Source organism: Coturnix japonica, chromosome 13 (assembly GCF_001577835.2).
Source record: "Coturnix japonica isolate 7356 chromosome 13, Coturnix japonica 2.1, whole genome shotgun sequence".
In the NCBI taxonomy this organism is placed as follows: Eukaryota; Metazoa; Chordata; class Aves; order Galliformes; family Phasianidae; genus Coturnix; species Coturnix japonica.
The window spans coordinates 7804477-7826872 of NC_029528.1; the positions used below are offsets into that span (position 1 = coordinate 7804477).

Genomic DNA, 22396 nt, shown 5'->3' on the forward strand with positions numbered 1-22396 from the left:
ACTAAGCGTATCTCAGCGGTGGCTGAGTTGAGTATCCACTATGGAATTAGGACTGTTAAACACTGGAATCGATCTTCTCATTGTAGAGCCATGGCTGCTGTGGCAAGCAGTTTCTCTAAGCTATTAATTTTATTATTAGCACACCTGGAGACATTGTTTCCCTGAGGGAAAAGCAATTCAATTGTGTGTGCTGCAACAACTAGTGGCATATGATCAATGAGACAGCTGGGACCACAAGCCTGCTCTTGGAGCTCAGGGTGGATATGACAAAGTAGTTTGTAAAGCAGCAACAATACAAAGTAATATTGCCTTGTGTTTTATGCACCTCATTTTAAGCATACAGAGAGCTTACAGTCCTCAGCGTCTGGTAATTTCAAGTCTTTCTGGAGTAGCTCACTAGTTTTTATATTGGAAGGCATATCTGACTCCAACTGATGACCATCCTTTCCCTGAACACTGACTCTTCCTATGGCAGCAAGCAGCTATCCTCTCCTAAAAGGCAACAGTAACACCATTTCAAATTGTCTCCAGCACTCAGGAAAACACAATGAAATGGACATCCATTCTGCTGCACTTTCATTGCATCGAGTAATACTACCATTTCAGGACAGGATCACAAAGCAACACAGATGAGCAGAAATCTCAACAACAGCCATGAGTAATCTTTGCTCTCAGAAATAAGAAATGTAGAAGTTGGAAAGGTTTAGGGCCCAGAGGAAAGCACATTGCTCTGTGCTAACACACTGCAGCAGCCCTTACCACTGCGTGTGGTTGTCAACATGAAGATTTGATGCTCAACTATTTTCAAGCTCTTCTTGGTCCATCCACAAACATAGCTAGTGCACGACAGGATGGCAGTCAAGGACGACTCCAACACTCTATCCCATGTACATTCCCAGATTTTAATGATTATTTTATATGTTTTAAATTAACCTACCATTATTGCTACTTACAAGGTAATAATGTTCTGCCAGCATGCTGGATTCACGACTAATGTGTGCAATCAAGAAGTGAAGACACCTGGGAATCCCTGCTCTGAGGCTGACAAGCTATTATTCACCATATAAACTTTGAGCCCTACTTCCCAAATCACTAGAAGAATGTAGATGACTAAACATAAAAAGAGTATCATAGTCAACAGATGTGATAGGAAAAACAAGGCATAACCTTTATTCTTCAATTTCCATTATTTCTGAAAGTGAAAAATCACTCCAACTGCAACCTTTTCTATGAAAGAGAAAAAGAAGAAAGAGGTATAGAAATACCCAGCTTCCTACTTACTTAACTATCTCAGACCTTGGGATTTCTCCCTCACTGAGTTTTTCTACAAAGAAAACCCATGAGATGCCTTCACTTCAGTACATTTGAGACTGCAAAAGTCAATGAAATCATCAAAGCTTCTGCGGTGCCTCCAATATGATCTCCTGTACAGGACAAACAGACAAGACCATGTTTAGGGACTTACCTATCTTCATTCACTCCCGGAAATTAAGGACTGAGTTAGGAGGAATGCAGTTAGAACTCCAATCTGTCCCATGATTGTTTAAAAAAGGAATGATAAGAGCAGAAATTGCTGCCATGGAATATTCATTCACAGCTAACTATGACTCCCAAAGTAATGCAGGCATTGCAAGAATCCTAACATCATTAACACAGAATATCATTAAATTAATGAGATTACCTGTTTACAGACAATAGGGTACTTCCATTTTCATACACATTTAACCATAGGTCTGCCTAAGCACTGAATGCCAATTATGTTGAATTTGTTGTCAAAGAGCAAAACTGTGAGCAGGTTTAGAGTGTGACAGGGACACAATACAGAGCCATCAACTAGATTTGTTATAAGCAAATGGAATGCACACATTCGCTCAAGAGAATGATCGTGATAAAGGAAAGACTGGAGCCAAATTCCCAGGTTTGCCTGTACTCTATTTTTCTTCTCTTAATGAACCGGTCTCTTGATTTTCACAAATTTACTTAGATATTCGACACTTATTCTCAAGTGACAAGTTGTTATCAAATCATTTCTTTTTTGTCCAGAAATGTTATCACAAATAATTAGACATTTGATAAAATTTAAAGCAACGAACAGTCCCAGTGATGCTAGCAGGACTACTCACACATGGTCACTAGTCATTACATGACATTACTAAAGGGAAAAAAAAAATGTTCTTCTATCACTTCACTCAAGTACTAAAATATTATTTGTGTACTGTAAAACTGCTATTAATCATTTTCACATATGAACAAATATGAATCTTAATGATGGTGTCATGGAGGGGATTTTCACTTAAAACTCAGCACACTTTGAACGTTCAACTCATCTCTTTGCTTTTAAAGGTGCTGGCAATTTGTAGATGAAAAATCAGACTACAGTAGTATTTTATTCATAAATCTAGGAAGTCAGTGTGATTTCTACTTGTAGCTGCTAGAAGAAATGCACTGTAGCGTAAATACATTGTTCTGCTAAGCAGCAAAACCCCAGAGATCGTTCAGAATAGAGCAATGAAAGAAAGGAATTTCTTCTTGAAAAGATAACTGGACAAAAATACAACAGGAGACAGTTCCTAAAAAAAAAAATAATAAAAATCAATCAATCAATCAACAATGCATACAAATAGTTTCAGATAGAGAGTCTAAAAAAATCACATGTGAGCATTTTCATCTGCCTGGCCGTACTCAACATGATTTATACCAACAGTTACACAGCAGTTCCTGAAGCACAGGACAAATCTCTCCAGGCAAATTTTATGCTACTTGAGTTGGGGGCTCAGCATAGACACAATGGTAGCTGCCTATCATGTGAGTAAGCAGGTGCCTCAGAAAGACCAGTTCTCACTGACCTGAGCACCTTATAGTGTAAAGCAAAGCATGCTGTATTTGCCATTTTGGTTAACAAAGATCTTTAATTATTATTATTTTGTTGTTGTTGTTGTTCTGAAAATGAATCAGTTTTAAATCAAACAAGGTAAGGGCATAATGTCTGAGCTCATCCTGTGGGAGACAACAGCTTTTCTCCTCAGAGATCCATCATCGAGACCAATTCCTTGCTGGATAGAGATTCCAATGCCTATTTTTCATTCCATGTGAAATTCTCACTGCAGTTAGTGAGACCAGATTGATGGTGTTCCTCATTCTCCTCTTTGTTTCTGAGATGTATACCACATGGCCAGGTGGCTGAATGATAACAATACAGTACAACAGTTACTCTTGCCAGTGAAACAGCTCAAGACCTATTATGACACGTAGTGCTCACCCACGCCAAGGTTAAAAAAAAAAAAAAAAAAAGTGTCACTGAACTGTTAGTTTATTTTCCTCCTTGTATAACCACTTATTTCTCCCCTCTTAGATCAAAATATTAAATTAAGAGAGAAAATTAAAAGATACTGCTACTGCAGTTTGGAAAGAGGATATAAAGCTGGCAACCATAAAGAAGCATATAAACTCCATTTATAACAGTATAAATAAAAAGACACTTGCTAGCTTGCTTTCTGTTAGATTTCCATCAGCTGCAAAATACTTGAACTGAACCGGTAAGAAATACACTAACAGAAACAAGCAAAATAAAACACTACCAGTCACTAATTCCATGCTGCTTTCCTACAGGTTTTATCATTCCTTTTTTACTATAGTTATCGCAAAGAGGGAGGTGTAACTGGGCTATGCATTAATCATGCAAATTCTTAATTAAGGAATTCAAATACCAAAATGCACATGAAAATAAAGCAAATACTTAAAGTTTCCATGAAAAAGCAAAGTATTGAGGTAAAAATGACTTATATGACCCAAAAATCTTTTAAATTTAAAGAAGTGGCTTTCACAGTTAGGAGCCCCAGAGAGACTAAGAAGCACATGGGAGTGCTAGAAACATATGAAATTGCACTAACACCTGTTTTGTTCATAGCGCTGCTCCTCTTCCACAATACAAAGCCCTTCTGCTAGCTTGATCAGTGGAAGACATAAAACACACCCATCCCTAAATGGATATATTCCAGAGTTGCATGGAATTTTCTGACATGCATTTTTACACGCTATGAGGGTGTGCTTTGACACCAGGATTGTGCTGCATGATGCAGAGCAGCTCTGTGGCCAGAATATTGGCACGGTTTGGCCTTAAAATTAAAAGCAAGAAATTAGCACATTATACATATTTTTTGACACAAATTATATATGCACAAGTTATTGCATGTTCGAGTTTTAACACTGCACTTAGATTGCTTATAACTTTTTCCTGTATTACTTCATGGCAACCTAACATACAGTGTTGTAAAACTCTTCCTATCAACAAAAAGCAGGCACACTTTGGATACAATTGAGCAGCTGTTTAATAACTCAAAACATTATTATACAAGAGTTAAGAACAAGAAGCAGTGAATTAAACTGCTAGGGAAATTTAGAGCAAATCCAATTTCACAAGCTGGAATGTATCCAAGACACTGCATTTAACACCTTTACTCCTGTGAACAGCAAGTGAGCTCTTTAATGACCACAAGTGGTCAACACTTCAGTCTCAGATCTCACCTGATAGACAGGCTAATGAGAGTTCCACTACTCATAGATTCTGCTCAGACTGACAGCCACTATTCCATAATATTTCTACTTTTCCTTTCCGAAGTGGAATCAAACTGCAAAGTTCTGCAAAAAATTAGATTACTCATTTACTTATTTTCACATCCAGATCTCAAAAGCAGTTTAACTCGGAGTCAGGACAACTTTTAAATGCACATATACACCAGTCTGTATACCTAAAATATATTTTGCAATCCTTGCCATAGAAACACATACAAACCTCTCCGTACGTCATCACAACAGAAAAAAAACAAACAAAAACAACACACTTCAATATATTATGAATATAGAATGTCTTTACAAAACTTTAAAGGATTATTGCTCTGTGTCTTCCATACAGTTAAGTATTATACATGCATAAGACACTGGAATGTCTCAAAAGGATGTGTCTGTGCTAGCTATAAATAATTCAGATGGAAAGAAGAAAAAGCAAACTGGAATTGCATACTCAACCAGAACTGAATAGTTATTCAGAACAGTGCTCTGAAACACAGGCATACCATTCATGCAGCCATTACCACCTCTCAATTCATCAGATAATTGTTTGGTATTTTTAATGTTATGAGTATTAATTTAAAAAGCCCCAAACCCGAAAGGCAAACCCAAGCACCACCTCTACCTACAGTACAACTATGGTAGGGAAGCACCTCACTTACAGAACAGGCCTCCAGTCTACAAGAATTATTCACCTTGGCCTACAATCTTCATTTGTAGTGCTCCTTCTCATGACAGCCCAGTGCACAGGTTAGCGGACCAGAACCTGCCCCTGTGCAAATGACATTATTCCACCAAAGTGTCCCTTTCTTCCTCCTTCACAAATCCAGGAAGGGCTGGAGATGAGACTCTGGGAAATAGCAGTACTAGGGAATAAGATGGATACATTTCCTGGTGTCAGCTACTGTCATTCACAGTGCAACTGAACTACATCAGATGGGCATTGTGCACAAGTACAATACACCACGCACTTTAAGGTGGAATCATTCCAGCTGTGGATTAGCAAAAAACAATTCCTGAGTATGGCTCTTCTCTATCAAAAGCTAAGGGCTCTGGACAAAGCCGCTCAGAGATGAAAGAAATACTGTGCATTACCAAATGCAGACACACTCAGTAAAATAACACCCCTTAAACAGGAATTCTAGGAGCTGAGTAGCTCTACTGGTCTGTAGTGAGTACTGTGTGACTGACTGTTTCTTACACAGTGTCATCACTTCAACAATTACTCTCCAAAATCCAAAGTCCGATGTGCTTAATTAACTTGAAACAACCCAGTGCCTTTTTTCTAACTCTGTATGTGTGTATTACATTTCAGAGGCACATAAACGTAAAAAGAGAAAACAGGCTGTGATCATTTATAAGCCTTGATTAAAACTGAGTACACTCTCAGAAAGACTTTTCACTTACACATGCATTCTTATGACATCAAGAAACTTAACTGCCAACAACATGGGGTCCTTTCAGCAAACATCTCTCCAGCGGACCCTCCAGAATGAGTTCATTCCTCAGACAGCAAACAAATTCCATTAGAATTTATCAGACCTTCTCCAGTTTTTGTTTAAATTATAAAATTGCATTATTAAATTATAAAATATTGCAGCTTTAAGGTGAAAACTCTCTCAGAATTTGTTTTTAAAACATTATTTTCATTCTCTATGGCAATAATAATAACCAGCTAAATAATTCAGTACTCATTTATTGAATACGTCATTAACACTGGAGAATCAGGGGATTCAGACAGTGAAACAATCTTTATTCTTTCCTCCAAGACTGCCTTAGAATTACCTAAGGAAATTAGTAATCCTGCTCTTATTTATCAGATACTTCATACGTACGTTCTATTTTCTACACTCTGGCATGTGTATTCTAGAGATCCAGTTTTATCTACTTGTTGTAAACATAATGGAAAAATAAAAAAAAAAATACAATTACATGTTTTTTGCCCTCAGGTGATTTATCTAACAACTCATTTAATCTTGAATGCTTTGGGTTGCTTTTTTGTTGGTTTTTATTTTTTATTTTCTATTTTTTTCCTATAAGTATACCTACACCATATAAAACAAACAGAATGCAGCATGGTGTTAAGCCAAACTTCAATGACAGCAAATTACCAGTTTGCGGCCCTACTGGAATAGATAGCTATGTCAACAACGCATTCAGTGCATCAGTGCACTACAATCAATGTACTTCACTATTTTCATTACATCTAAAATTGGTACAAGGGATTTTAATGTTTATTCATGCAACCCATTATACCAACTGATATACAGACGTATCCAAGACTGAAACATCCTCCAAAGCAAAGCATGACGGGGCTATTCAAGACACTGCTTCCTGAGTGATGTTTCCTACAACTTTATTCTGAAGTTCACAACTGGCTTCTTCCCCAAACTCCAGCTCTGCCTCAGTTGTCTGAATATAATGTGCAGTTTGGTAAGGCACAGAAACACATATCAGTGCCTGGTCAGTCTACAGCACATGAATCTCTTCTGAGGAATTCCAAAAACAATTAGGATGTAAAAGATGGATAAATATCTCAAGAAATACCAATCAACATTTGAAGCAAGAATGTGTACAACTAAACTGGAAGTCCTTTGGCATTCTACTACAGAAAACACAACTGTCAGATACGGAAGCAAGATTAAGGCAAGAAATATTTGTTAAAAAAAAAAAAAACAAACAAAAAAAACCCAAAAAAACAAAAAAAAACAAAAAAAAACACAAAACACAACTGGTGTCTATTGAAATTTTAGAAGATGTTTGCTCACTCCCTACAGAAAAAATTACAAAGTAATGATTAAGCCATATATCACAGAACATATCCCCATGGAATAACACTCAAATTGTTTCAGGAAAGCTGCGTGGATCAAGTTTAAAATACTACTGCTGCTCTTTTAAGTTATGCTTTAGAAAAAGTGAAGTTGGCCCTATGACATACATCCACAGATGTTGGCATTGAAAATAAATAATTATTATAATAAATGTGGTGAGCTTTCACCTCTGTGGATTTCTTTTATCATGTATATACTAAAATGCCAACAATATGTCATGCTTAGGAAACATACTCTTATCCCATTTTTAAGCCAGTATTCAACTTAAATGGTAAGTCATATCTCTTGATCTTCTTTTGTAAAGGTTGTACTTGCTACAGGCTTAACACAACTGTGGGATACAGTATGGGAAGAATCGATAAAGCAGTATTACCCTTTGTGATAGTGAATCTCTGCAGGACATTCAAGCTTAACTCTGTTGCCTGCACTTATGCTTCCCACTTTCCCACTGGGAGAATGGGCTAAAACATAGTAATGGACTAACAAGACAAGGAAAGGTGTGTAAAAATTCACCTCTTGCTCCTTCCCTACAGGTGCTTCATCCTCTTTTGTAAGCCTTAAAAGTCCCACCAAACCCATCTTAAAAAGCAGAATTTATATATTCATATACATATTTGCATATATATAATATGTATATATGCATACACAAGTCCCACTGAACGCAAGCCCTAGCTTCATCCCAGTTATGTGCAATGGATTATCAGTTTTGTTTTAGCAGCATGGCTTAAAGTAATAACAAAACAAATAACATAGTACCAGAAAGCTGTATTTTATCACTATGATGTGTATCAAACTGGAAACTTTTTTTATATTTCACTGTGTGTAAAACTTATCGAGTTTGTTTAAGCACAACTGGGCTGCTAGAAACCACATGCAGGTGACCGTGACTGTATTGAAGCCGATAAGCTGCAGTGGTGACAAGACAAGTTTGGAGAACCTGACTTTTAAGCAGTAGAATGTTCTTGGTGCCTGAAAAAAAGACCTGAAGAGACATAGGGTATTTGGGGTGTGACAGGAAATAAACTGCTTCGGTTATACATAGCAGCACAGAAAAGTCACAGGCACTTATGTGGGCCAGACATTAGCTGAAGTCTGGAACAAGGTCAACAGGTAAGAACAGCAGGAGGTGCTAGAACAAAGTTGCCAAAAGTGTAAGAGGAAAACACTAGAAATCAGGATAAAGGTTGCAAATTTGATTGAGAATATGAAGGATCTGGATACATAATGGAGTTTACATGACTGGTATGTCAGAGAAGCAAATTTCTTCTTCATCTCTTTCTAAAATACAGATGTATATACAGATGGCTACAGCCACATCATGAAACACTGAAAGGAACTAGTACAAAGCCTAGCATACGAGTCAATAAGCAGTGGTGTAATAATACCCCAAAAACATCTGTACATACATACTGACACAACAACAACTGTCACAACCAATATGCCCTTTATACCTAAAGTATTCTAGAAGCAATTTCAGAGAGCCACGCACACAGCACATCCTTGAGAAGCAGAACACAATGTGTCAAACTTTCTCACCCAGACTAGCTGGAGGTTGAGATAAGAACCTTCTTTCTCTAAAACAATGCAGACAAAGAATGAAATGTAGGAGCAAGGTAGACATGAATTTGAAAGCAGAAGAATTAAAAAACAGGTGATTTATATCACTTGAAAAACAGCAGCGGATGGGAATGGTAATAACCTATTGGAGACAGCTCTTTGGGCAAAAGGAGGCACTAAACTGACACTGATTACTTAAGAGGCCCTATACAGATTCCCTGGGAAATATCCCACCTATGCGTACATCTCTTCACTCCCCACTTGGAAGTGCTTCTGATACTTGTCTGATTCTGTTTTTTTTCTTCCCCCACTGACCAATCCATTATTTGCATTCCTCCTCCTTCATCCACCTTCATTTGCAGCAAGCCAACTCACATGACTTTGTGCTGGCTGTGTTCCGCCTGTGGCATTCCAGATGCAAGGAGCAGAGTCATCTGGGAGGAGAAAGGGAAGTATGCACTGAGAACGACTACTCATTGCTTATTTCCTTCCAGAGGCCCATAACAACACCTTCCATGAAGTCTTCTAACAACAGCATGGAGACATGGGGCTTCCTAACAGAAACTTATACAAGGGGAAAGCAGCAGCATGCTAATGGTTCAATGTGAACCATAAAATGAAAAATGAAAGAAGGGCCCTGTGTTTTATTTGCACCCAACTTTCGTGAAACAAGCAGTGCCATCTACCAGGGCTCCATAAAGGAACCATGCCTCCACATGCATGAGACTCACCCCGCAAGTGCCTCTCCCTGCAGGTCAAAAACAAGCAAGCTCCTGTCCCCAGGCACCACCACAGATGAGAAAGGCTCCCATCCGAACGTGATATGCTTAAGCACATCCCCACCACAGCGACCACCCATCTCTCAGAGTCTCTAGTCTGATCCCAAGCTCTGGGGAGTCTCTCCTTTGGCACCAGTGGGCTACAGATCAGCCTCCCGGGCTGGGTCAGAGAAGGAACCAGGACAGACCCAGTCATGGTTAGACAGGGACAACACTCAGCACCTTCCATGTGAGCTGAAGACTTCCCCACACTGTTCCTGCCAACAACTCTGCCATCCCGTAAGCAAAGACTTCTGTAAATACGATGAATAAAATACTATGCCTTATACACAACTATCTCAGAAGAATTCTCTATTACCAACTACTTCTGCTCTAAGGACTTATTTACAAACTATTCATGATTTAGAATTGCTAATACCAATTTGCACTAGTTACACAAAGCAGTAGGTGGGTAAAGTAACCAGGACATACAAGAGTAAACACAGGTAAGCAATTGCTTATCGTTAATAATACATAATAATACATTTCTTAAGCTGGAGAAAGAAATGATAGGGGAAGATGCTTTCTGTTTGTGCTCAAAGTAAGTGCTTTTAATATATGGCTCCCATTTACTTGTTTTCAGTACATACATCCCATTGCAACAAGGGATAGTGGAAGATATTTTTCATCCCAGCTTTTTTTGGCAAGGGTTATAAACAGCTAATATATTCCTTCTGTCGCTGGCTGGGAAATATATTCTGATATACGCATGAAAAAATGTTGTCCTTTGTAATATACCCTGTGGTTTCTTATATATGCTGTCAGATTACTAAAGAATATTTTGCCCTTTGCCGATAAGCAAAATGCTAAATTTATAAGCCAATTAATACATTTTCCTTCCAACTCAAGCCAGGTGGCTGTGGCAAAAACTCCATTTGTGATCCAGTTTATGTATGGAATGGGCCCATACTCTCTGAAGATGAATTGTGCTATACATAAAGCTAGGCTGGAAGTACAAGTTCAGTTCGTTACAATGAACTTTTTTTCTTGCAAAATGGAACTCGTTTACGCAGCGAAGTTGCCTATAAACATGTTGGTGACTGAACGAAGTTAATAATACCGGTAATCAGCACTGAAGCAATTAAACTTCAGAATTAATCTGAAGGGTTTTTTATGCTAAACTGCAGACGTTTTTAAAGATAAATACAGTTATATATACCCACACATACTGTATCCATATACAATGGAGACATGTATATAAACATAGATGCTTACAGAAAGGTAAATAAATCAGGATCAATATCACCTTTACTTGAAAAAGTGACTCTAAAATAATCTTGTCAGCCCCTGATAGCTGAAGATTCAAGTGAATAATTTCACATTTCCTAATAAACAGACTGATAAAATTTCAGCAAAAAAGCGGTTAAAATTCATCGTAGCTTCTCAATGCAAAATTGGATTCCACTTTATCAGAAAACTTTCAAATGCAATATTACTTTTCCTTACATATACAGCCTGCAACTTACCTAGGGCACTATTTATCATTCAGACAACTTAAGTACTACAACAACAACAAAAAAAAAAAAATCACCTTGAGACAAACGAGAAATTCTCTCTTGGGAAACCCAAAACTGTATTAATATGATAAGAAGTGCAGCTTCACTTTCCCTTCATTAACTCTAGCAGACATTTTTGATATTTGCCAAAAAGGAAGCTAAACAACAACAAAACAGAAAAAACCTCCAAGGTTCAAACATCCCCCTGCTCATATCAATCATCATCAGCTTTTCCAGTCCAACCTAGTTTGTTCATTGTTACAAAAGCATTAAAATTAAGATGGAAATCAGTTGAAAAATGCAATACCCAGAGGGAACCCAATGCGAAGATAATGTAATCCATTTGGGAAACAGAAAGTTCGTGTCAGGTATTTAGTAACCAAAGCAATTATCAGAAGCTGACAATTGAAATTGAACTGCGTAATATTTCATCACATTAAGCAGCCCTACTGGAACAAAGAAAAATTAAGTCAGAAATGCTGGTTACAAAGCTGAGAAAAATAAAAAACCAGAAACAAATGTATCAATTACAGCAGTTATCTTTTTGTTAGTATTTCCTAACTACACTGTACAGTATATACTGTGGATAACATTTTAAGCCACTGAAACATACGTAGCAGTGTAGTCTGTCATAAGAATATCTGTATCCACAGTTTGCATATGTTACTGACAGCTCTACACGTGTTGTGACTGTGCACGTCTCTTGCTGTTTCCACTCTCCTCTTGCAAACAGGATAAAAACTTACACCTGTTGGAGGACCCAGAACGTGCAACACGAAGCACAGTGCAAACAGTGAACAGTCTGTAGGAAATCTGTCTGCTTCTTGCAGGGGTTTCCAAAGCAGTACAAAGTAGTACATCCACAGTACAATCGCAGTGCCAGGGAAGTTTGTAAGAAGTGACACTTTCACAGAGGATTCTTTAAGTCCATTGAATGAACTTTAATAATTTACATTTTCAGAACACAGAAAACAAAACATGTCAAGCAAACAACCTGAGCTTCCCAAAAAAAAATTCTGCCCAAGCAAAAGCTTATATCCATATCCACATGCTTAATTCCTGTAATACCTATCATACTAGGCATTTGTTTGTTAGTTTTTTTTAATACTCGTGCTTTAAGGTGACTTTGCATTCAGTTTAAAATAAAAAACAACAATGAAAAAATAAAAAAAATAAAAAACAACCTTGGTTCTCAGATTTGCCAGTGTTAACTACTCTGCAATATTTCATCTTTTTCAACAGTTAGGAAATACAGAATTTATTGTAAGCCAAAGTATTTATATTTAACGCTCTTCACATGGCACAATTTTGCACAGATACAATGTACAAAGTTGCTGCACTTTAGTGAGTCAGCACAGGTATCAAGACATCACACTGTTTTATGTGAAACAGTAGGCTACAGGACTCTTACCAAAGGAAGATCATCACCTTGAAAACCTTTCTGTAGGCTAATTCTTAGCCTATGATTCACAATGTCTCTGAAGAAAATACTCAAACTAATTAAAAAAAAAGATGATATAAGGATATTCATGAGTTACTAACAAGCCTAGCAGGATGGACAGAAGTAATTTAGCTCTGCCCTGCTGAGTCACTGTGCCTGGCCATCTACACAGAATGGACCTAATTAGCTGGTATCAAAAATGCTGCAGCTGGAGCAGTGGCAAAATGTATGAGGGGGGAAAAATAACAACCAGCACGAGACACCCTCGTTTTCTCTTACTAAATACTAAATGCAGTATTTTCTCGTGTGTTAACTAACAGTTTATGAAGGGCTTATTTAGTAGTACTCTTTGATACTCTCAGAAAGGAAGAAAGATTATTTCTGAGTAACCCAGATTGATTATCGGTCCATTTCAGATTCTTCTAGAACACACTATATCATAGCATGTGTCAACTTACATTTGTAACAGGAGATTCAAACAGAGAACACTGTATTAAAATAACATTAATTGTCTGTCTCAAACTCTTAGAATTAGGGACAAAAATTCACACTGACACTTTATTACATGCATCTACTGCTGTGCAGTACCCCTTTTCATCAACACCTTCATCAGATTCAATAGCTTAGACTTAAGCAGGAGTATCCGTCCAGACTTGTAACACATATCCCGAATGCCCTACTGCATTTACACAAGCACCTGACACTTTAATGCTTCCTGCATGTGCACAATGTCTTCAAGAGGCAGTTCTGGATACAAAGGAGATGCATAATTTTCTCTCTGTAGCTGCATTAAGCAGCACATTCACGTAACAGTACACCAGAGCAAAAAAACCATAAAGATACGTTTTAGTTCATATATATTTGTCTCACTGATTAATAGATTTATTTTATCAACACGAACACACTGCATTTAGCAAACATTCATCCACTCCGTTCCGCAGTTTCTAACAGGTTTCAGCTGACATTTTCACCTCATCCACACAGGGAGAAGGAGAAGCATTCTGACCTTGATTTAGAGGCTCTTCATACAAAATAATTTCTGCGGTTAGAGCTTGTAACTTATGCTGAATTATGGGTACTTTACAGTAAGGAAATAGAAAAGCACAGACAAATGCTGACAGCACTGCAGTGCTGTTCCCACAAGTCCTCTGAAGAACCAGCCAATTACCCTGCAATTGACACAAACGGCTGAAAAAAGCATCTTCATTTCTAGCCTTCGCAAATTTATTTGCAAGTAGCTCATCAAAATTAAATATATACTTATTACAGACACAAAGGCATGTTTCAATCACATTAAAGGGATAATTTGGTGACACTTTCCTCCCAAAAGATGTTTTTCTATGCTGCTCGTAGTAATCCTCCACAAGCTTTTAACTTAAATCTGTTTCTTTACTGAAATGTTTTCTTGCAGTGTATGTGAACACCGGTTTGCTATAATAGGATTGCACACAATCATCAGGCGCCTGGCACTGATCTTTGTAATTGAAAAAGGAACACTAAAACATTGGCTCCTGGGGGTGAAGAAGCACAGAAAGGACTGAATGGTGTTGTAGGAACAATTTAGCACAAGCTAACCCAATCTAAATTGTGACTAAATCAAAGACAGCTGCATTCCTCTTAGGTACATGATAAACCGTCAAATGCTATTGACATTAACAAGTTTTATCTAATGCCAAATCATTAAGATTTGGTATTTGGTAGCCAAAATTTCTGTTGGGTGATGAAAGAAAAAAGATAAAAGGTAACGTGGAAAGAATAATGACAGCACTTCTGACTGTAATTTTAAGCTTCACTTAGAAGTTTACTCCCAGAGCTTCTCATGTGACCTGTGCCCATGTATTTATTGACACAAAAACACCCCCCCCCCCCACCCTCCTTCTCCCAGCAAACGCGAGAAGGCTATTATTATGCTAAACAAAAACATGAATTTACCAATGCAGAAGCGTGTGGCAGAGATCACCTCACAGAACCATTTTCCAATGATTCTTGCTCCTCCAGTCTGCTTTATTACTTCAATTATGATAGTACTGTACTTCATTGTAGACAGTGTACCTTTACTGCCTTAGAAGTGAGACTGCATTAGAGGTTGAAAGCATTGCATGCTTTCTTTTGAAAGTAAAAGGCAAGTAACTACAAAATAAACCCAGGAATTAACATTGAAGATAACACATGAAAATAGCCCGTTCTGTCCTTCAAAAAGAAAACCATATTTAAAAGCCATGCATATAGTTAGAAAATTTTCACCAGTATATAAATTATTATTATTATTTAACTTGCCTTTACTTTTCCTCAGCAGCAACACTCAGATCACAGCTATCCGTTACATTCACCTCAGATTTTTTAGAATAAATTAGTACTAACCAGAAGTTAGTATAAACATAACTGGTGAAAACCAACCCTAATCCTGGGTTTTCTGCTTTTCTAACAGTAGTGAACTCCCCAGTGCTTACTATAATCCTCCTCCTCCAGCTCTAGCCTTAGTCATATTCCAGTGAGTTCACACCTCTTTCTGATTAAGGCTACCTTATGTAAGCCCACATGCATCAAGAATGTCTTGAGCACAAACTCAGGCTACGTTACATTATTGACCTGCTAAGTCTGATGTCATATTTGCCAGACAGCAGCTAATTTGCACTGATCCATTACTACAACCCACTTCAAAGTTCCTAAATCATAAGACTCTGCCTGAATATAGAGACATGAGCCATGTGTCCTTCTAAGCAAGTAACAGAAGAGAATGCCGGTTTCACAGGTACTGTGCTGAGGAAAAAGACATTTCTAATCCTCATGAAATAAGCTCATCTTAAAATATTTTTCTATTACATATTTAGTTGCCTGTTTGTTATATTTTTATGGCTCCATCATTATAAATACAAACACACACATCTATATAAGATGAAATTTCTCAGTAAAGTAGAGAATAATTGTAATCAAGCTGCTGTGACGTGGCTACAGTAATTCCAGATGGTTACAGTTTGCTATATATAAACTGTCTCAATTAAAATATTGACCTATACTTCATGAATACGTGGTGAGCCTCAATTGCAAAACAACACCTGTGAAGCATGGAGCAGCAGCCATACTACAAAGTGCAAGCTTTGCGAGATGGAACACAGCTACTGGGGCTGTATAACACTTGCTGGGGGTTGGCCCCACAGATAACTGCAGAAAGGGAGCTGCCTTCAGCTGAGGGGAACACATACACTTAGGAAGGAAGTAGCTGCAAATGTCTGAGTCATCCAGGGTTAAAGCTTGGTGAGGAAATAACAGGTAACACAGGGCTGCTCCCTAAAAGTGAATGCCAGATGACGTGCAACTGTGCAAAATCTCAAGGGGAAAATGAAGAAGCATCATCTCAAGTCTTGTTCACTGTCTGAATCACAGAGGAATGTCACTCAGCCTTCCACCCTAATCAGAGATGAAAAGATAAATACTAACTCTAAAAAATCTAGTCTAATTCCTCATCCAGACTGATTACTGGACATCTGCACAGAGAGGGAAAGTTTTGGCTTAGTTTGAGCAGGTAGATAAATTATAAATGCCCACCTAAAACTCACCTTTAACTACCACTTTCTGATAACAGAGAGAACTTTCTCACCTTTTATCATATCTGTGTTAGAAGTCCCACAGCAAGATTTCCCTATATTTAGAAACCAATCAGTGCCAGCAGCTGCAGGAAGATTTGTCCTTTCAAGGCTAAGAAATATGTAAGCAGAGGGATCCAGCGAGGCAGAAATTTGTGATCAGACTTTAAAGGAAGCTCTCAAGAATCTATGTTCATCTAAAAATTAAGCAAAACTTGCAAAGCTCACCACTTCAAGACACAGTTCTCATGCTGCAGTTCTCAGGCTGAACTCCACAGAAACAGCTTGGAGGAGTGGAATGAACTCCTCAGGGCTGCCCAGAACAGTTCAGCAGCTAAAAAGATCCAACACCCCCATGAACTACAAAACAACCACTATGGCAGCACAGAGCAGAACGAGGCTGTTCTGAAGAACTGATCAAATTCATTACTTGCCATGATGTAGGTGTCCCGTCAAGCAGCAGATCCACAGCACTGGGTCACAGTATCCATCAATACTGTGTATTATGAACATTCTGGAGGAGAAGGTTTGCCACCAGTGTGATGCAGACAGCAATGTTACCACAAGTAATTTTTATCCAGCATTATTATACCATCTCATGTTCTTCTTGAGACTGAAAGATAGTACCATGGGAAGCATTTCTGAAATAACACAGTTATGGTATTGTCACAGGAATTCAGAATTTCCCTCAGGCAAATACATTGCATTTCAGAGCTGCACTCAGGCCAAAGAAAGGGTAAGACCTAATAAGCAGTGTACATCACAGCAGTCAAGATGAAGATTGATTACATTATAGACACTTTCTTATCAGCACAAAGGCACATATTTATCTTGTTTTCTTCAGTGACAGCAGTACACAAACTAAGGGCACGCCTATCGCTTGCTCTGCTCAAGGCAACAGACACTTCAGCCTCACTGGTAGCAAGATACAACACATGTGTCTCAAACAAAGGCACCCTGCAATTGCCTGAATACCTCTTTTGCACTAAGAAAACCCTTAAGAAATATCAAAGCTTTCTCAGGATAGATGCCATCACATTAACATTCTATTGCACGCCCTCACATATCAGACTTACTGTACTCAGGGTTCACCTGTTGAACGTAAGTAGGAATAAAGGTTAAAGAATATCTTAAAGAGTATTTGAAGCCCTCCCCTCAGAAAAAAAGACTTTGGACTCCATCAACTATAGAGGTTTTACCAATAAAAATAACATGCAACAACGATGCACAAACTCCACTTGAGATACTGTATTTCAAGACTACTGTACTGCTACATTATATATTGTTAACATTTTGTACAAATTTAAAGATGCAGCAATATTTAATAATTGCAGCTTATGACCTTCAACATACTATTGCCTTTTTGCAATGTCTGTGGTTTTTAAATTTCCTATTTTTACAAGACAGTGCCTTACACAACTATTTCATCTGCAAACTGATGCAAGGAAGCTGTACTTAGGGAAACCAGGCTAATTCTCTTGCCTTCTGCAAAAAACAAAAACACAACAGACCCACATGAAACTAGGCTGCTCCTCATTCCTTACCACTTAGCTTCCAGTCAGTTTTAATATTGACAAGCTGTATCTGGTTAAACACACACACAGCCACCCTTGAGAAGAAGCAATCATTGTTCATTCTCATTTAGAGAATTAAAAACCTGTCTTCATACTTGACATTTCTAGAAGTTGTTTTTCTTTTTTATTCTAAATACGTTGAGTTTCCAAATCATTGTCAGAAATGCAGAACATTTACTGTCAGAAACAGCCTCCCAAAAAGCTACCGTCAATCAGTCAGTGGAATCACCCCATAGATCTGCTCATCTGCTCTGTGCGGATGCTGTCACAGAAATTTCAGACTATGAACTGGAAAGATTTTTCTACAATTTTATACTAAATAAGTCATATATATTCCAGGTCATAACCAAAAAGAGCCTGAAAACATGTAAATCTGTAATGAAGACTTAAAAGGGTTTTCAAGTGTCTCATAGTATCTCTATTACAGCCAAAGAGAAGGATGGAAATTCTCTAGTTCATTGGCAAAGCAGCACAATGAGTTATTGTGGACATGTGATAATGCTTACTTTAAACAAAACAGAAGTCAACCACAATCACAGCCATTTTACACATGTACAGAGAAAGAAATTTTTAAACTATGCAGCTGTAAGTCATACTGCAGCCCCTGTCTATATCTAGCAATAAAAGTATGCCGTATTCTTAAAACATATTATATGTGCTAAGGTAAAATTGTTCTTCAAGCCATACTTATGAAATGAAGAAGCACACAATGGGCTACAGCTTATTTTTTTTTTTTTAGGAGACAGAACCTTGAATGTTGTGCAGTAACTTCTAAAACGCAACCCAAGGTGGAACTGCACTTTTTTCTGGAACGAGCCAGAACATTCCACGATTCTTCTTTTTTGACATGTTAATTGTTCTTCCATACACAAGAAGAACAAAAGCAGCAGCATGCCATATTTATTCAATGAAAGTTAAGCCACAGGGGTTACGGTACATTCTTTCTCCAACATCAACCAAATTATCTCAGCGCCCAACATTTAAGAGGCTGCAATAATACTCCATCATTTGAAAATGCTGGTTGGCTTATGCATCATTTTAACAGCATGAAGGCAGATTGAGATCATCTCCCTGTTATAGGAACCTGGAGAAAAGTGGCAGCCCTGGTGAATCATATTCATACATTCTTACTGTTAACAATAACCTTAAAGAGATATTAACCCACTAGTCAATTTTCATTCAGCATATACAGTAAGTTTGGAGACTTTTTTTAAGGATTGAAAGTAAGATTACGTTGTGTCTATAATGACACTTATTTTCTTATTAATATCTTTTATATTTAGAATGATCCAAAATAGTTACTCAGGCTATTGAGAGAACTCAACTTCCCTGAAATAGTTTTGAAAAAAAGTAGAAATATTCTTTGTGGGTTTGAGAAATACATTATACACAAATATTAACTTCAATAAGGTTATTACTGAAGGAATCAGATAACTGCACATTCAAACCTTCACATATATACCAATATTATTTGCAATAATCTCATACAGTTTATACAGCGGTAGTGACAGAATGGAAACAGAAGTAAAAAAGCTAATTCTTAATGAGAAAGCTTATGGTTCTGAGAAATTTAGTTTACTGGGAAATAAGATGTTAGCCCACATTCTGTGCTTAGATTTCTAATTCTTTATATTGTAGATTTTTTTTTCATGCCAGTGTACAACACCAAGGCACCAGGTACTGCCCAGCCCAGAATACAGGATGCCACAGACACACTGTGTTAACTAAAGTTCAATGGTTGCCCCTCATACCACGTAGCAGCTCCCAGCCTGCAGCTTTGGGTTCCAGGCTCCCGTGCCGTCTTTTATTACAGGAAATGACAGCAATGGTCAGAGTGAGATTATAGCAGGTAGCTCATTATTCAACAATCCTCTCTTTGCAGGCCAGAGAATTGGCAAATCTGACAGTCTCTCAGCAGTTGTCAGGTTTGGAATATATGCAACAAAAGCTTCATTAATAAAAACATCCAACAGAAGAACATGCTCTGACTGACTCAGGACTCCAGCTAGATATGAGGCTAAGTACTCTTTGCTTTCTCTCAGGGTAACAGAGATGTTCTTTGGTTCTTGAGTTAAGAGGTAAAAGAAGCTTCAAAAATCATGTTCAGACAACTCGACATTCAGAGCAACTGCCCCAGGTAAATTTTTAATGTCGGCACAAGCCACTGCTGCCAGTGAGGAAGCATGTCAGTGTATGAGAGTGACTAGCACTGGGAGAAAGGAGGCGAGGGATCCTCTCGTGGACCACTTTAAAGGGATGTCAGTGTGCTCTTCAGATTGCAACACACAGTAGCATTAAAGGCTTGGCAGGATGTGCCTCGAGGCTTCTACTTGATCCTTCTTTTAAAGAAGCACCAACAAGCCCAGAACGAGAGAAAGAAGCAGGCATTACAAAATAAATGTCCTTATCAGAATTTTTCTTTAACCTAGGAACAATTGTAGTTGGAAGACATTCAGGAAAGGTTTTATGTACAAGCTAAATTAGAGTGTGACAAGCACTGTGGTAGCATACATAATCAAAAGAAAAACAGTCCAGTCCCCAGATGGTCATCTAGTCAAAGAAGGCTTTTGTGCTTCCCTGACCATGATAAAATGGTCTGGGTTTTGTGCTCTGTATTTGCTACGCCTCAAAAACAGTATAGCAGATAACTTGCCTTTGTGTGGGGTAGTTTAGTTAAGTTGTGGTTAGAATTGATGATCTTTAAGGTCTCTTCCAACCTGAGCAATTCTATGATTCTATGAACACTTGCTATTCAAATCCACTCACAAATTGGCAGAATGAAGACAGAAGTCAATTATACGCAGGTATATAAATGGTGTTAAAATAAACTTTAGCAGCTCACCAAAGGCAAGCATATCTATGAACAGTGCATACCACTAATTTTGTCTCTGAAAAGAAAGATTCAAGGAGTTAAAGAATCACTTAGCATTGTTACTGCTTAAGTAGGAAAAGACAATCTAAGGACTACTTACAGGACAACTCATACATAGTTTTTACAAACATATCCATAAAAGACTGAGCTTAATGATGACAAACACATTTGCTTTATGACATCTCTCTATTCCATGGAACTTAATTATATCAAAGCAAACACAATTGCTAAGTTGAAAGAATACTTCTTGACACTAACAATATGGTATTTAAATATGCATTGAACAACATATTCATCCACAGCTGTTCAGGTATTTACTAATAAAATCAAAGACTGACAATTTGGCTGAATTCAAAAGCAGGTACTGACCAAATACTGTCTCTTTGACATGTCATATTTAGAGACAACCAACTATTAATTGCAAGAAGATAAGCATCAATTACATTCATGCCCAAGGCTCAGCAAGAAGCGGTCCTAAACTCGCAGAACAAGCCTGATATAGGGAAAGATACCAACCTATGGGAGCAAACACCAATCAAATTCCGGACTGGTGGACAGAAGACTGCAAATTTATTTTGAATAATTACCTTTTTGTGTCTTTTATTCCATACAGGTTTAGTGATACTGACCAAAGACACCCAAGACGTAGGACGCCTGGTTAAAATTTCAAACTTATAACCAGGACACAATTTATACCTCAAACAATATTTAAATAAAAATTGGGACCTGTCTGTTCACATGTGAACTCACTAATGCACACATAGTCTATTAAACTCGTCATCCATTTGGCCTAGATATCTATGCTAGCACTATGCAAACCCTGCTGTGAATTCAGTATTTATATTTACAGCCTTCATTCTCTGCCTGCTTATCCCTAGTGAGAAGGATTAAGAAAAATAATAAAGTATTAAATGTCTTGACTCAAAAAAAAAAGAAAAAAAAGAAAAAAGAAAAAAAAGAAAAAAATACTTAATGTTAATGTTAAAACCAATATCCACCATTTCAGATTATCTCCTTTGTTGTAGCACAACCAAAAGAGAATGAACCACTACCAATTTGTAAAACATTATACACAAAATTAATGTCCCTCTCAACATCATGGCAGGGAGCCTAATCCAAGCTATGAGAACTACTGAAGAAAGTCCATAATTACATACAACAGAGGTGTAAGAAACCCCTGAATAAAAAAATAATAATAATAAAAAAAAAAAATTGGTTTAGCATAACTCTAATATCTGAACTGTTCCTATTTCAGACAAAGAAGATCTCTGCACCTAATGCTTCAATGCAAGGTTCCTGGATTGCTGTTAACAGTGCAGGGAAAAGCAGTACTTCCCCAAGATACATTGTTGCTCCTCCTCCAGTTACCACAAAATAAGTGATCCCACTTCAGTTGGAGGGAATGCTTATTTTTTGTTCCCACTACTCTGTTCATAAGCACCAGCCCACCAAAAACAATATATCCATTTGTTACAAATGTTAATAACTATCCTTATATGAAACACTAATGAGCATAAGAACAGTTAACAGTGACATCATGCTGAAAGAAAGAAAACCAAACATTTCAATGTACTGATGAACATAGCACCTTTACCAGGCTTACGACACCTACATGAACACTTTGCCAAATTCAGGCTACAATGTTTTGCAAGTAAAT

The 22396-nt window shown here is 37.6% G+C and overlaps 1 protein-coding gene across 13 annotated transcripts in view; it reads right to left on the bottom strand.

Moving 5' to 3' along the window:
* The window catches only part of TENM2 (teneurin transmembrane protein 2), a 1269291-nt gene that overhangs the window by 454712 nt on the left and 792183 nt on the right, over positions 1-22396 (bottom strand). The window lies entirely within an intron of this gene.